The sequence below is a fragment of the Neopsephotus bourkii genome, unplaced genomic scaffold (assembly GCF_033783945.1).
Source record: "Neopsephotus bourkii isolate Nb327-2 ecotype Australia unplaced genomic scaffold, CSIRO-AGI_Nbou_v1 NB_1629, whole genome shotgun sequence".
Lineage (NCBI taxonomy): Eukaryota > Metazoa > Chordata > Aves > Psittaciformes > Psittacidae > Neopsephotus > Neopsephotus bourkii.
Window position 1 is genome coordinate 63,070 of NW_026902104.1, and position 14,202 is coordinate 77,271.

The window sequence follows — 14,202 nt, forward strand, 5'->3', positions numbered from 1 at the left end:
AAGTGTTCAGGTCCTGCCACAGAGGGCTACAGAGCTAGTGAAGTGTCGGAGTAGCTGCTGTTGTATTGCTGGGACTGCTCAGACCTGGGAAGTGGGAAGGAAAGAGGGAAAAGAGTGAGGTGAAGGCAGAGGAGCAATTTGGGATAACGACAGCGAGTAAAGGAAGGAGAAAACACAAGAAAATCTAGAACAAAGAAGCTGAAAAGGTCACAACACTGCGCTCAGAGCGCTTCGTAATGGTGTGCCTATCTGCAAACCTGCTCTGAGCAGTGTGTTTGTTCCTCTCTCAGCACAATGCATTGGTGCTTCCGTTCCTCACTGCTCTAATGAACGCTCCTCTGTAGCCTCCTAAACCTCTCCCATGGCTTGTGCAGGCTGCACCAGCATGTTTATAGAAGTTTGCTTAGCCATTAATAGATCTGCCCTCACTTCAAACCGCACCAGTGGCACGGAGCTTCAGGACCCCCTGTATCCTAAACAAATTCCTGGTGGCAAGCCAGATTTAACCGCACACAAAAGCAACGTTGTTTCCTGGGGTTTAGGGCACTGCCTTTATATTCAACTGGAGGAGTTCTGCAGCCATCTACAGCCCATTGCCCTGATGTGAACCCAAAGGAACAGAGTTGTTTCCTTCACAGGTACGTTTGTCCCTATGCATCACATCACATCCTGGGTGCTGGCGTCAGCCTCAGCGCTGAGGATTTACAATTTACAATCAAATTTACATTTGATTGCTCTGCTTTTAAAAGAATGTCACTCTCAGAGAGAATTTCCATGCCTCGGGGCACAAGGAAAGGGTTGTTTTGGTTGTTTTGAATGGAGCCTTGGCTCTTTGTGTGTCAGAGTATTCCGCTTTAGTTTCCCATTTGTGGGCTCTTTGCCCCCATGCTGGTGTCTTCCAGCAGACCAGACCTCCCTGGTAGTGGAGTAATAGTGGAATGGATTATCATAGAATCATAGAATCAACCATGTTAGGAAAGCCCTTTCATCTCATCCAGTCCACCCATTCCCCAGCACTGCCAAGGCCACCACTAACCCATGGCACTGAGGGCCTCATCTCCACGGTGTGTGAACACTTCCAGGGATGGTGATCCCATCACTTAGTGCTATCTTTCAGAGGGTTTGAAACTTGACTGAGTATATAACTCTCTAAAGCATTAGTTATGCCTGCAGTGAGGTCCTGAGGACCTGGCAGGTATTCATGGTGCGAAAACTGGACATGGAACTCTCAATCCTAAATCTCATTCTGACCATGTGAACACTAGTGCTCCATGAGGGATGCCTTTAGGATGGAGTAAGTTTTGCACAGAGAAACCAATCTCTACTACCTCTGAGCACCAGGGGTGAGCAACTCCTGAGAGGGAACAGCACTGGAGGACCCACATCCTGCCTGCTCTTGGCTGCTTGACAGCCCTCAGGGGTTACAAACCACCTTTGGAGTGTGGTTTGGAGCAGCCTCAGGTCACATATTGAGTGAGGGGCTATGGGCATCTCCTCTGCAGTTCCCTCACTTCGCTGGTGCTCAGGTCTGAATCTCAGAGCTCTGTGGCTTTGAAGAAACCATCTCCCATGTCCGACTACATAAATCCACAAGGTTCCTGCATTTAGGAAAGCTGCTGGTCAGTATCTGTGATGGTCGCTTCAGAGTGAGGATTTGCTTGTGCAGAGTTGTTGAGGAAAAGCTTAATCTGAATTAACTAAATGTGTGAATTGAAGCTGGATTAATGGTGCCGCATCAATGGATGGATTCCTTCAGTTCTTCTCTGCAGAACTAAAACGGTCTTAATTTGTTTCAGTGTAATTATGAAAGAGGATGTTACACGGGCCTTTAATGAGATATAATTTCCTGACCGTAAAAGTTAGTCTGGGTTAGTTTTTTTGTGCCTCCCAGCAGGGGTGAGATTAGGATACAGTCCTGATTCTGCTTTTAGTAGGAAACTCGTATTGTCTTTACTGGGGATTTTAGTAACTGATTCTGATAATGAAGGAAGCCGGTTTTATTATGATTATACTATTTTTAATCTTAGGATATAAAAGCAATTAATTAATCCTCCCCATGTCCCTGTGAGGCTGGTAAAGGCGTTGTAACAATCGCTTCATTCCTTGCTGTGCTATGTCTGCTTGTAGTGTGGAATAGAGCAAAGCAGGGCTACAAGATATGGGAGGGAAGATGAGTATCAGATCTTACTGAATGCACGGGAGGAATTAAGCAAGGAAAAGGATGTTGCTACCCAGCTTAGAATTTGGTCAAACCACCATGGTGCACTCACCAAAGAGTGTCAGGGGAGCTTTGGAGATCAGGGCTTCTGCTTTACGTCTAACCAGATCTACAGCATGTATAATGGTACCACACACAGTGCACTGTGCTGGGGGGGTGGCTTAGTAGCAGGGTGTGAATATCAAGGATTAATTTATCTGCTTTCCCTTTATGTGGCAATGGGATTTATCCAGTTAAGTTACATTTCTTCCCCCCAAAAATAAATGAAAAGAGACATTAAAAAGAAAACCCCTCTGAGATGATGACTGCTCTCTGAAGGCTGACTGCCCATTCCCAGAGCCTGCTCCATCACTGCTGCAGTGCCAAGCGGTATTCCTCACCATCCCTTCTCCTTACAGACAGCCTCTTTCTATTCCTCAGTGGATGGTGTATTTTCTGCTCGATGCTAAGTCTCGTGTTTGCCTCTCTTCTTTAAATGAGAGCAAGCACGGCGCTTTTGTTCTGCTCCTTTTGCAGTGCCTTTTTGCTGATCTTCTCTGCATGTATCTGAAAGGTCAGGAAAACAAATCAATACAGAAAAGGACCTCCTGCCCCTTTTAACCTAATGTGTAGGAGGGAGGGAAAGGAAATCACCGATTACATGAAAGGGAACTTTAAATATGCTTGAAAAAAGCACAGTGGGAGTGAGGGTTTGGAAGGAGAGGTGTCCACAAGACCAGTCTCTGCAGTTCACAGGGTGCCTTGAGGAACATGTGGTCTTCTCCTCCACGACACCATGTATGGGCAGATCCATAGGGCTGAAAAGCATCCCATGAAAGGTGCTGTTAAAGGGAATGACCCTCTCATTTCAGCATCACTGACTGTGAAGTTGTCTGCAAGAGAGACCTTGATACACTGAGAGCTGGACGGAGACTCGCCACATGATCTGATGGCTTGCAAATGCTGACCACTGTTTTCTATTAGCTTAAGTTGGTTTGCTTCAGTGCTTTCTGGCTACCACTGTCTTATTTCCACTCCTCCAGGTGAGCAGCTTCTGCAGATAACCACCAGAGCATCAGGAAGTGGGAGAGATGCTTTATATCTGCACAGCAACTGGATCCCCGCTGCACCATCGCTGGAGCAGTGAGGCCTGCAATTGAGTGTTGGTCTACACTCAAGCCTGAATACTGCAGGCAAGTGTACTAATGACTGCCTCTGTTCCCAACATGTAGCCTCAAGCGTTCAGCTGAGAGTCCTCCATTAGAAGACCATTATTGGGAGCTTCCTTGGTAGTGAATGGAGAGGAGATAGCTCTCCCTTTCCTTTCCAGTGATGGAAACTTCTAGATTGCTCATATAGGGTCTTCATGCAAGAGTATTACATTAGATGCAAAAAAATCAGACCTTACTCTCTTGAATTATTTTAGTCTTTAAATATCTGCCTTTGAATTTAGCTTTGATTGATCCATCATTGGGTGCAAGCCTCTTGAACACTGCAAGGTGAGCCTGCAGAACTGTGGCTCTGATATCTCTGGTGTTTCGATTTAAGGCTTTAGCTGAAGCCACCAACAGAGTACTCTGTGTGCATGTTTGTGTGCATAACACATTGTACTTTTTCTGCCCACAAACTCAAAATTAGAGCAGGCTGCCAATGTCTGTAACTTTGGGTGCAGGAAACAGATGTTCCTGTATCTTGCAATGGCCTCAGATCTCTAAAAGAGATGAACCACAAAGATGAATCCTAATAAATAAAGCCCTAATAAGTAACTTTCAGCCATCTTCTTCTGTGAAATCCTTAGAATAGTGAGACTGTGAGGCACCACCATGCCTTTGGGTTAGATGGCTCCTTCATGGAAGAGAAATCACAAAGCTCTGGCTATCACCTTACTGGAGGGAATGGAAAAGGACTTTTGTGGGTGAATTGTCTTTTAAATCCCTAAGGCCACCAAAGGTTTCTGAAACACACCTAGCCATCCCTGGGACACTTGTTCTTACATAGCCATGTGTTTGCTTACACAAGAGAGGTAAACTAAGTCCTTTTTGGAGCCCTCTTTCCCTATCAGACTGTTGGGGTACAGATATGGTTTGAGTCATGTGTGGTTTGAAGTTTAATTTTGCAAAACACAAATCTTCCACTTGAACTTCCCAAAGAGCATCTTCCAATGTTACATCATGTCAGATTTCCCCTTGTGCTGGCAGGGGTGCGAGCAGCCAAGATGCACAATGGGGATGTCTATAACCATGCGACCACCATCGTGCTGGGTGATCTAGTGCTTCAGTTGTACATCAGGCAGTGCATAGGGGCAAAGGGTGCAGCTCCATCAGCTCTGCTGCTGTATTTTCCCTTGTGGCTAAGCTAAAAGCCTTGGAAAACACTAAAATCCCCAAAGGTAATGCAGGACAGCACTTAGCTTCTCTAGTATGTGAGCAATGTTGGGTACTCTGCATTATTAGTAGTAGTAGTGATAACAGTAACAATAATAATACTGCACTGCAAGCCCTATTGGTGTCCTTCATTCTAGGTTAAAACTACAACAAGAAACATCTAGTTTTGTGGGTCTGGGTTTCTGAGAGCTCTTTGTAAGTCTTCCTGAGGCAGTAGCTCAAATCCCTGAGAGGAGAAATTGCCTTTCCTTGTTCTGATGCAACCTCTCTGAGTGTTCCAAGACCTCCCCAGAAATAGCCCTTGGCGTTTCTTCTGGATGGTGGGGAGCTGGTGAAAGGTAGTGAGGGGTGGAGGAGCCCCTGCAGTAGACAGATGATTCAGTCCCAACACTGAGTTGCTGTGAGCTGTAGGGGTTTATTCCTCTGGAAGGGCCAAAGCCTGGCAGCAGAGAGGCTGCGTCACTCCAAATTACACCCTGGCTGCCTCTGCTATCATCGTTACTTCTATAATCGGTGTCACACCATGGCCTGTTGCTAATTTTTCCTCCTTACTTTATTATGTAGGCCCCTTTCTGTCTGCAGGCAAGTTGGGCAGTGAGCTTTCCAATGATGGCAATATTTACTGAAGGGAGCAGAGCTGTCAGTTTGGACACACATGGGAAGACCGCAGGAAAAAGGAGGTGAGCCTCAGTGTCTGCCTCAGCTTCACTCAGGGTTTGCTGAGCCTGCCAAATGAGATCTGAGTGGATCACTGGGACTCTGAAGAAAGCAGCCGTGAAGAAACCCAGAAGGGATTAAAACTGTATGTGCATGGTGACCCACCAGTGCTAAGGGCTGGCTAACTCCTGAAACTGAGGCCAAATGCATGGGAAGGAAGTGCTTGTGGGGTTAAATATGGGTTTACAAACTCCATCCAGCTTTGACAGGAGCAGCCTGGGAGTGCTCACTCAGTGGCCATCTCTCAGAAGGATCAGGAGATGGATACACATGGAGGGATTTGAAGTATCAGGGATGCTGCTCTGGGTTCTCCAGCAGAGAAAACACACTATTGCTATGGGTCCATACATAATTTAACAGTTGGAAGAAAGCCCAGCAGTTTTGCTGGTCAATAAGTTTTCAGAGCTAGGAGAAAAGCTTGAGTTGGGCTTAGAGATTGTGCTTTCTATCTATGACCTGATTTGCTCTGACTTCATATGAACAACAAAATGTGTTCAGTGTCACTACTGATAACCTACTATCTTGAAGGAAAGAGTCTCACTCTCAGACAAACGGTGCCATTCAACCTTTAAGGAAGAAAAAGAAAAAGGTGGTTTGTAAATTAAGCCCCTTTGGATGCCTGGCTATTAATAACTTCCTTTGATTTTGGTATCCCATCTTGAAACTCAAACATATACTTTGGAATAATAGTAGTGATTTTAAAATACCCGCTAGCATCTCCATTGATAATGCAAACTCCCTGATACCAGTCAAGTTCAGGCTTTGGCAGTTGCTTTTCATTCATGCTGGTGAATGCAGGAGCAGAATGGGGTCCTATAATTAAAATCCCTGCAAGGCATTCCTTCCCCTCCTCAACTTAAGGGAAAGCTGGAAACGCTGCATCCAGTAACCCTTGCTATCCTCAGAAGTTGACAATGTGGGGTGTGAAACCTTTAAAGCTGTGGCACCAAGGCCTGAATTGGACTCTTGATGCAGCTCTGGATCATGTCATGTTCTGTCTGAGACCTTTGTAGTTCAATAAATTGGGCAAGATAGTGGAAGAATAGATTCTGAGGGAAATGGGATCACCTCACCCTAATCTTGAAGCTTGGGCTGAGATTTACAAAGTAGAGCAGTCAATTCCTACCCACTGCAGAATAACCTAACCTCTTTCCTGTAGTACATAGAAGAGAAACAGATAAAGGCAGCTCCCAAGGACACCACTTTTTGCCCAGACTTTGCCAATCACTTGTGAAAAAGAGGTATAGTGAACTGATAAATGCAAAGCAAAATCTTTTGGACAGGAGGAATGAACTGGAGTTAATGACACCATTTCCAGCCCCTAGATGTACTCAGGCTGGTGTTCCCGGAACACTTGCATCATGGAATTCCAGCAATCAAGTAACATCATCACACGAACATGGCCTGACAGGCTTCTTATCACCCACAAGCTATGTGTGTTGTCAACATAAACTTGCTTATCCGTGTCTCACAATAGATGCTGGCACAGGGGTGCTGGTTTTTCTCTCCTTAACAGTAAGCGCTATGAATCCCACAGAGGACCTCGCGTGAACCTTACGCGTCAGTCAAAGCTGGTTTTGTGTGGAGTAGCTGCTCCGTGTTTTGTTTGACTCGTTTGGGCTTTGGTTTTTAATTCTAATTCATATTCTTGTTCGTGGCTTGCAGAAGTTGCCTAGAAACCATCTGGTGTCAGCTCGCTCAGCCGGGACACACGCTCCCATGTGCAGGCAGAGAGATAAGCTTAACTTCTGAGTGTTCAAATGAAATGCAATTACCGTCCCACTTCCCCCTCCCATGGATGTGATAGATGAGAACCAAAACACATCAAAACAAACATCACTGAGTCTGAAAAGTCTGCCGTGGGCATTACATGGGGCTGTGTGGATGGAGAAGGAGCTCTCGAGGTGGTGGCAGAGCTGTATTTGCCCCCATTACAAGATCCAGCAGGCTTCTGGTGGACCCTTCTCTGGTCCTGGTAATACAGAGCAGCCACAGACTTAGTTCTCCTGAGCTTTTTGCCTCCCTGCTTGTGAAAATGAGTTATTTCCTTCACCATGCATCCTGCCCGAAGTCTTCCCTCGGCTCTCCCTGTCTCCTGTGGTGGTTGTGATGAGAATTGGTTAGAGAAGAGCAGACTCAGAGGGGATCCCATCAATGCAGATCAGTATCTCAAAGGTGGGTACCAGGAGGACGGTGCCAGAGTCTTCCCAGTGGCGCTCAGCAACAGGGTGAGGAGCAGTGGCCATAAACTAACACACAACAAGTCTCACCTCAGCATGAGGAAGAACTTCTTTACACTGAGGGTGTCAGAGCCCTGAACAGGCTGCACAGGGGGGGTGTGGAGTCTCCCTCTCTTGATACATCCCAAACCCTCCTGGACACGTTCCTGTGCGACCTGCTCTGGGTGGTCCTGCCTTGGCAGGGGGTTGGACTGGGTGATCTATAGAGGGCCCTTCCAACCATAATGGTTCTTCTTGTGTTCTTCCAGGATAAAATCACCTTACATGTGATAAAGCCAGAGCAGCTTATAGCACTGAACACAGACCTGGTGGTGGAACCATCCTGTGCAAGTAGAGCTTGGAAAATAAAGGCTTTGTCAAGGCAGTGGCTGAAGAATTTGGGTTTTGAACCAAACCCCCAAAAGATTATGAGGCTCTCCAGGAAAATACAAAAATGATTTTGGCTTGACCTGTAACACTTTATTTGGGAAACATTTCTTTTTAGGGTGCCTGGCTCTTTTGCTTGTAACTTGGGATGCTTTCGAAATGAGAAACGCCATCTCAGAATGAAGTGTTGAAGGGAATTAAATACTCCTTAAGTTCAAAATGAACGTTTCAACACTGACAAAAATTGAAAATTGCTCCCTTTGTGGGACTTGAAACAATTAAATTCAGATTGGATTTCCCAGTGCTTCTGCTCTCCCCATATCTGCACTTTCTGGTGAGGTTTGCTATGCTTTGGCCTTTTTTCATGTGTATACAGAGAATAAGTAGAGGTTTTAAGGACAAATGTGAACACCTCCACAGCAGGAGGACCTGGGGGAGGCAGGGGAGAGCCCCTCAGTAACCATTGAGGCAGTGGAGGCAGGAGCATCCAAGCTGACATCTGGACAGTGTGGTCCAATGCTGTTCAAAGGACCAACCTGGTGTAAATGGCTATTGACCAACTGACCTTCATGTTTTAAACCAGCCTCTCCGCTTGCCAGGCAGGACTCTGAATCTATTAGAATGGTAGGTACAGCTTCATTTATAGATGCTGGTTGAGGTGGTGGGGCTGAGGATTTCTGAAGGCCTTGGGAGTGATTTGAAGTCAAAAGGGTGAGTGCCTGGGCATGGACGTGGGTTGTCTATAGGAGCTTTTCAGGAGGTGCTGGGGTGAGAAGGAGGGGGGCTAAGACAGCTTGAGCCATTAGGACTCAGTGTTTATCTGTGGCTCTCAGAAACCATGGGCAGATTGTGATCATTGCCAAGTATTAATGCCTACTCGGTTCTCCATGTGCACTCAAAATGCTAAGGGCTGGCTCCCACCAGCTTCATGGGCAGCTCTTCACGAGGATGGCAGAGAAGGTCTTTCTCAATGGATGCTCTAGGGAACTTGCTGTATTGTATATCAGACTCTGGGTGAGTCAAAAGAAATGGAAGGGATCCTTTGTTTATACCTTCCTCTCCCCCCAAAAGAGATAAGAGCTATATAAGTACATGGCTGACTCATGAGGCCCCTGAGCCTATATTTGCAACTGATTGTTCCCAGCTTTCACAGGGTGACACATGAGTTCTGAAAGACACATGGGATTTACTGGCATGGTAGGGGTCAGGCAGCAGGACAGTGCTGTTTGGAAGAAGGATGCTAAATCTGCTTAGAGATTTGAACGCACTCATTTGTCTTGGCAATGCAAAGCATCCTGTGAGTCTTGAGCACTGACCTAAGGAAATATTTCTAATAAAGAAAACTAATTTCCTGGCAATTAGAGCACATCACAGGCTTTAATCTGAAATCATGCAGAATATTGTTGTTCTGCTGATCTAACAGACTGAAGACGACTTCTAATTGCAGGAGTGATGGTACTGCTATAATAATATGTTAGCTGAATAAACGCTCAGTTCCCCTAACCTCAAGGAATTCAGAGTCCTCTAAGATGAAGTGTTTATTTCAGTAATTCAAGGATAAGAAGCATACTGGGGGGCATTGCAAAGAAATCTTTGTGTGTTACTTCAAGAAAGATACAGGTTAAATCTGCTAAAACCCCCTAAATTTGCAAAGGAAATGTAAATCTGTAAGCAAACCAGATTGATCTGAAGTAACAGTAAAAGCTCAAGTGCCTTCTTGTACGGTGATGTGGCACCAGCATAAGTGTATGGTAACCTCTCTGCAAGTGACAGCAGAATAGGGGGGATCTTGCTAGTCTAGGGGCTAGGCAATGTTTGAAAGGGATGTAATGTGGCTTTGAGCACAAACAGCAATGCTTTAGAGATCTCTTTAGCCTCAAGTTAATGCAGTGGGTTTCAAATCTTCATTTCACCTGCACAGCCAGTTAGTCTGGAAGGCTTGCTTCAGACAGTGAATTTGACAGCAAAGCAGGCAATGCCAAGAAGGGTACGACAAGCTTAAAGCCATTCTGAGTTACCTGAAAGTTCCTGTTGTATTGGTGGCAGTCCCAAGCACACCCTGTCTAACTCAAGCTAGATAAAAGCAAGGTGAGTTTAGTTGTCTAAAGAGCTGTCCTAAGGTAAGCCAGGAGGGATGAACTACCTCCTAGAAATGTCATGCTCTCCCTCTGTTACTCCTAGAGCAGTTAGGCAGCTAATTTAGGCTGGGTACATGTAAGGCTAATAAGCCACAAGATGAAGTGCCCACTGGTTGCCACCAGTGCTCTGCCCGTAGGCCGTAGCACACTACCATCCAGTGTTGCTGGTAGTTGGTGCACAGGCTATCAGGAAGATGTAGAAATATCTGATCCACTGAGTGGACCATGCCAATGGTCTATGTAATCTTACATAGACTTCTGAAAACTTACATAAATCATTACCAGCTTGGCTTGCTTAGAAGCTAATGTCTTCAAATACAGCCTGGGCACTCAAAAGTTCCAGTTTTAACAGCACAGGAAAGTTGAACGGAGGACTGGAAGAAGTGCTAAGTGTGATAGAGACCCAGTCTTTCTTTGTAATACAAAGCATTTAATGGATATTGTTGCATATCTTCTGAAAATTCACTTCATACTCAAAGTGCCGCGTGTTTTTAGAAGTGTGAATGCATTAATCATGGGTAAGGAGTTTGAGTTCTGCGTTGAAGCTGAAGGAAAGAGCTTCCCTGATACAAATAACTGTCCCTTAAGGCTGTTTTCTCTGCGTTCTTTGGTTCCCTTCCAGTTCTGCCCTATCTGTCCGTGGTTATCCAGGCTATATTAGTGCCTCCTTTAGAAGTTAATCAAGTTTTCAAGCCACAGTTGAGCCCTTGTTGATCTGGTTTTCCTGGAGAAGAGCCATTAAACAGAAGAGCCACAAAACTAAGATGGGAGGCTAATTACAGTCATCCAAATTTGTTACTCTCTGCTTATTTAGAAGTGGAAGAAAAGTCACTATGTTCCAGAAACGTAATCAAACAAGTGCTATTTTGGCTTTATACTATATCTGTATACCCAAACCAGGCCTTTGCTACTGAATCTTTGGTTGCCAGGGCTGTTTGTTAGGTTGGGCTGCTATAGTTTCTGAGTAACTAGTCAGCTAATGAAGTTCTAAATAACATTAGTCAGCCAGTGAAGTTATTGGTCTAAACTGACCTGTTCTGTGTTTGCAGCTTGCCCTACAGCAATAGTTGTCATCAAAGTGGTCAATGCTCCATCCCTGGCAGTGTTCAAGGCCAGGTTGGACAGAGCCTTGGGTGACATGGTCTAGTGGGAGGTGTCCAACCCCATGTCAGGCGGTTGGAACTGGATGAGCTTAAGTTCCTTTCCAACCCAAACCATTCTGTGATTCCATGGTTCTCCTGTTTTGTTCACATGAGTGCTCTGGTTACTAACAAAGGGTGAAGTTCAGAGAGAGACCACAGTGCAAAATTCAAGTGCTAATAAATAAATGGCAATGCCAAATGCTCAGGACATTGGACGCAACCTCCAACGAAGTCAACTGCTGCTCAGGCTCAGTTCTTGCTCATATCCAGCCTTAGTGGCCATAAATTGCGCAGTCCAATGTGAATGTAATAAACATTCAGGAATGTGCTTCACAAAGCTCTGACTAAACACATCCTCCCACACCGTGCTGTTTCAGCTGATGTCTCCTATGTCTCCCAAGCCCACAAAAGCACCTGAGTGAGGTGTCTGTCTGCTTGGACTTGGCAACCTAGCCATACATCCCTAGCTGTCATTCCTCTGCTGAAAGGCATCAAGGGGGATGCTGAAGGAAAAATCATCCCTAGCTTCATCTTTGCCTTCTGTCTAGACATACTCTCCTTCCCTGGCATGCTGTGGAAGCGAGGAGGGATGCTGGGGTGCTGCATCTGGGAATCATGGTAAATAGAACATGTCTGAGAGCTGAAACTCGGCTTACAGCCTCTAAGTGCACAAGAGCAGCACAGCACCTGCAGCCTCGGAAGCTGGGCTGACAGATAAATGAATTTTAACATATGCTGTTTAAGGCTGTTACCAGCCTCCTCATTACTGGAGATGGTTTAGGGAGTGAATAAAATGCAGGTGGCCCTTTTCTAACACACAGTGGGTCAGAGACACTGTTGGGTTAAGCTGGAGTGGGCAGATTGTAGCTGCAGCAACTGGGAGCAGAGGAGGAGATAGCAAATACACAGCCATGGACTGCAATGAGTGAGGTCTGCACTTAGATGAAACGTATTCCTTAGTGATACCAGGGCTGCTGTTGTGGACTCTAAATGGGATCCTGTGATGAGCCCGATCTTTGATGGTATCGGATGAACATCACTGCTCGTTCCAGCTTATTATGTGTCCTGCAGTACCTGTCATGCCTCTCTGCCATCTACAGCAAATAATGACTCTGGCAATTATGAAGGCTTTGTGTGCCTGCAGATCAGAAACAGCATCTCACAAGGGGCAGGCTTTCTGCATCTCAGCACTGCAAAGTCTTCCCTCACATAGCGATTTGGGCCCTTTTGTCTCCCCTTTCCTCTGCACCCGCTAGTCTGAACAGCAGAAGCTCTACAGATGAGAAACCCCCTCGAGAGGCAGCTTCGCCTCCTGTTTTTCCCATTTTAATACCTGACCCTCCTCCTTGTCTTTGGAACCAGGACAGGATTTGGTGTCAAACACCCAAGTTCTGCTTCATTCAGGGCTGATCAAAAGTCCACTAAAACCAGTGGAAAAATCCCATCGGGTTTGCTGTTCGCTAGCTTATTCCCAGCTCTCATCTGGCTGCATCCCTTTGGCTGTACGGACATGCAGGGCATCTGTGGATGCTCAGAAGGGGGGATTTTTGGCAAAGCCTCCCACAGAAGTCATCCTTGTCTCCCTGTGAGAAATGTGAGGCTCTGGGGTGTTCCACTTGGTCCAAATCTGCCATTCCATCTGCTTTCCCATGCTTGGACTCATGTCCTAGCACACCACCAGCCAGGCACGGGGCTTAGTGTCAAGCAGGCAAGAGTATGTTTTTTCTTGCCATCCCTTCTTCCTCTCATTTTTGGTTGCTCCTGGTGTCCCCACACCTCCTCACCTCAAGCTGCCATCCCAGAGCAGCGATCACACACTGCCCCATTGCCAGTACATCCTCCCTCTGTGCTGACACCTAAGGTGGGTGTTAGGTTCTGCTCCTTAACACGGTTGTGAAGTCCAAATCAGACCTTGCTTTGCTGCCCTGTCCACATGCACCTTCCACCGTCCCTGCAGGGCGTTGAGTGCATCTTCACAAAACCATGTTCAGACCGCAGATGGAGGCAGAGCAATGGGGGCATTTGGGGAGGGTCTGCTCAGAAAGAAAGCATTGGAGGGAGTGCTTGACATTTGACACACATGGCTTCAGCATCGGAACTTTGGTTTGGGAAAATCATGGAAATAATCATGGCTCTTTTGATCTTCCAAGTGCTCTTCCCTCACTAACTGATGGGTGTAATCAAATGGTCATGCTCTGCAAATACATTTGGTAGCAAACAGCAAGGGTCAAGCTTTCTGCTACTGTTGTACCTTTGAAACATCAATGCCAATCTCATGGCATGAAAATTGAGGACCGAAGTCTGTTTAAGGGTACAACATCTTGTTTAGTCAATGGAATCGCATGCCTGTTAATAAGAGCAGAATCAGATCCTAATTAATTTCAGGCTTGCCACATATATTATTCCATTTTAATACACATGATTACTGGCAACATGAAGACTCATGTGAAGAGCTTTGAAATACATGAATTGGATATTGATCCGAAATATAAGACTTAATATCCCAACATTTCTCATATTGGTTCCTGTGGGAACCTTTGACAGAGGAGGGAGAATGACCCCAAGGTACCCAGCCAGTTTCTGCTGTACAACGTCATGTGCACACATCCCAACATACACACAGGTCAGCTGTAGCTTTGGGGATGCCCTGGGGTACCCAGGAATGAGCCTGTGATGTTGAATACTGGGTTCCTCCACACAGCTGGGGGTCTACCAAGAGCAAGTTGCACCAGCTTTGCTGTTGATGTCTGGATGATGTGGCCATGGCTCCACTCATTCCAGCCAGGATTATGGGAGGAAGGATCCCAGCCTGAGCATGCCACCGAAGGGGTGCCCAGGCTTTCTCTAGGAGCAAGACTGGAGCCACAGCCTTGCAAGGTAAATATGGAGCAATCTAATTTTAAAGGTATTACTCAGTATTGACTAATTCAGCTCTGCAAAGTGCGAGGTCCCTGTCTGGTACCAGCACCAGAGCTAGGTAAAAGCCAGCCCATGGCAAACAGAGCCTAGATCAGCTAC

General features: G+C 46.1%; 1 long non-coding RNA gene across 1 annotated transcript; it reads right to left on the reverse strand.

Annotated features, from left to right (window-relative positions):
• Positions 1–1,827: 1,827 nt before the first annotated feature.
• LOC133222941 (uncharacterized) lies at positions 1,828–13,294 on the reverse strand. Its single transcript, XR_009728420.1, has 2 exons — positions 12,969–13,294; positions 1,828–2,764 (listed from the first exon to the last, which is right to left on the reverse strand). It is a non-coding gene; the product is annotated as an uncharacterized LOC133222941 (long non-coding RNA).
• Positions 13,295–14,202: the final 908 nt, after the last annotated feature.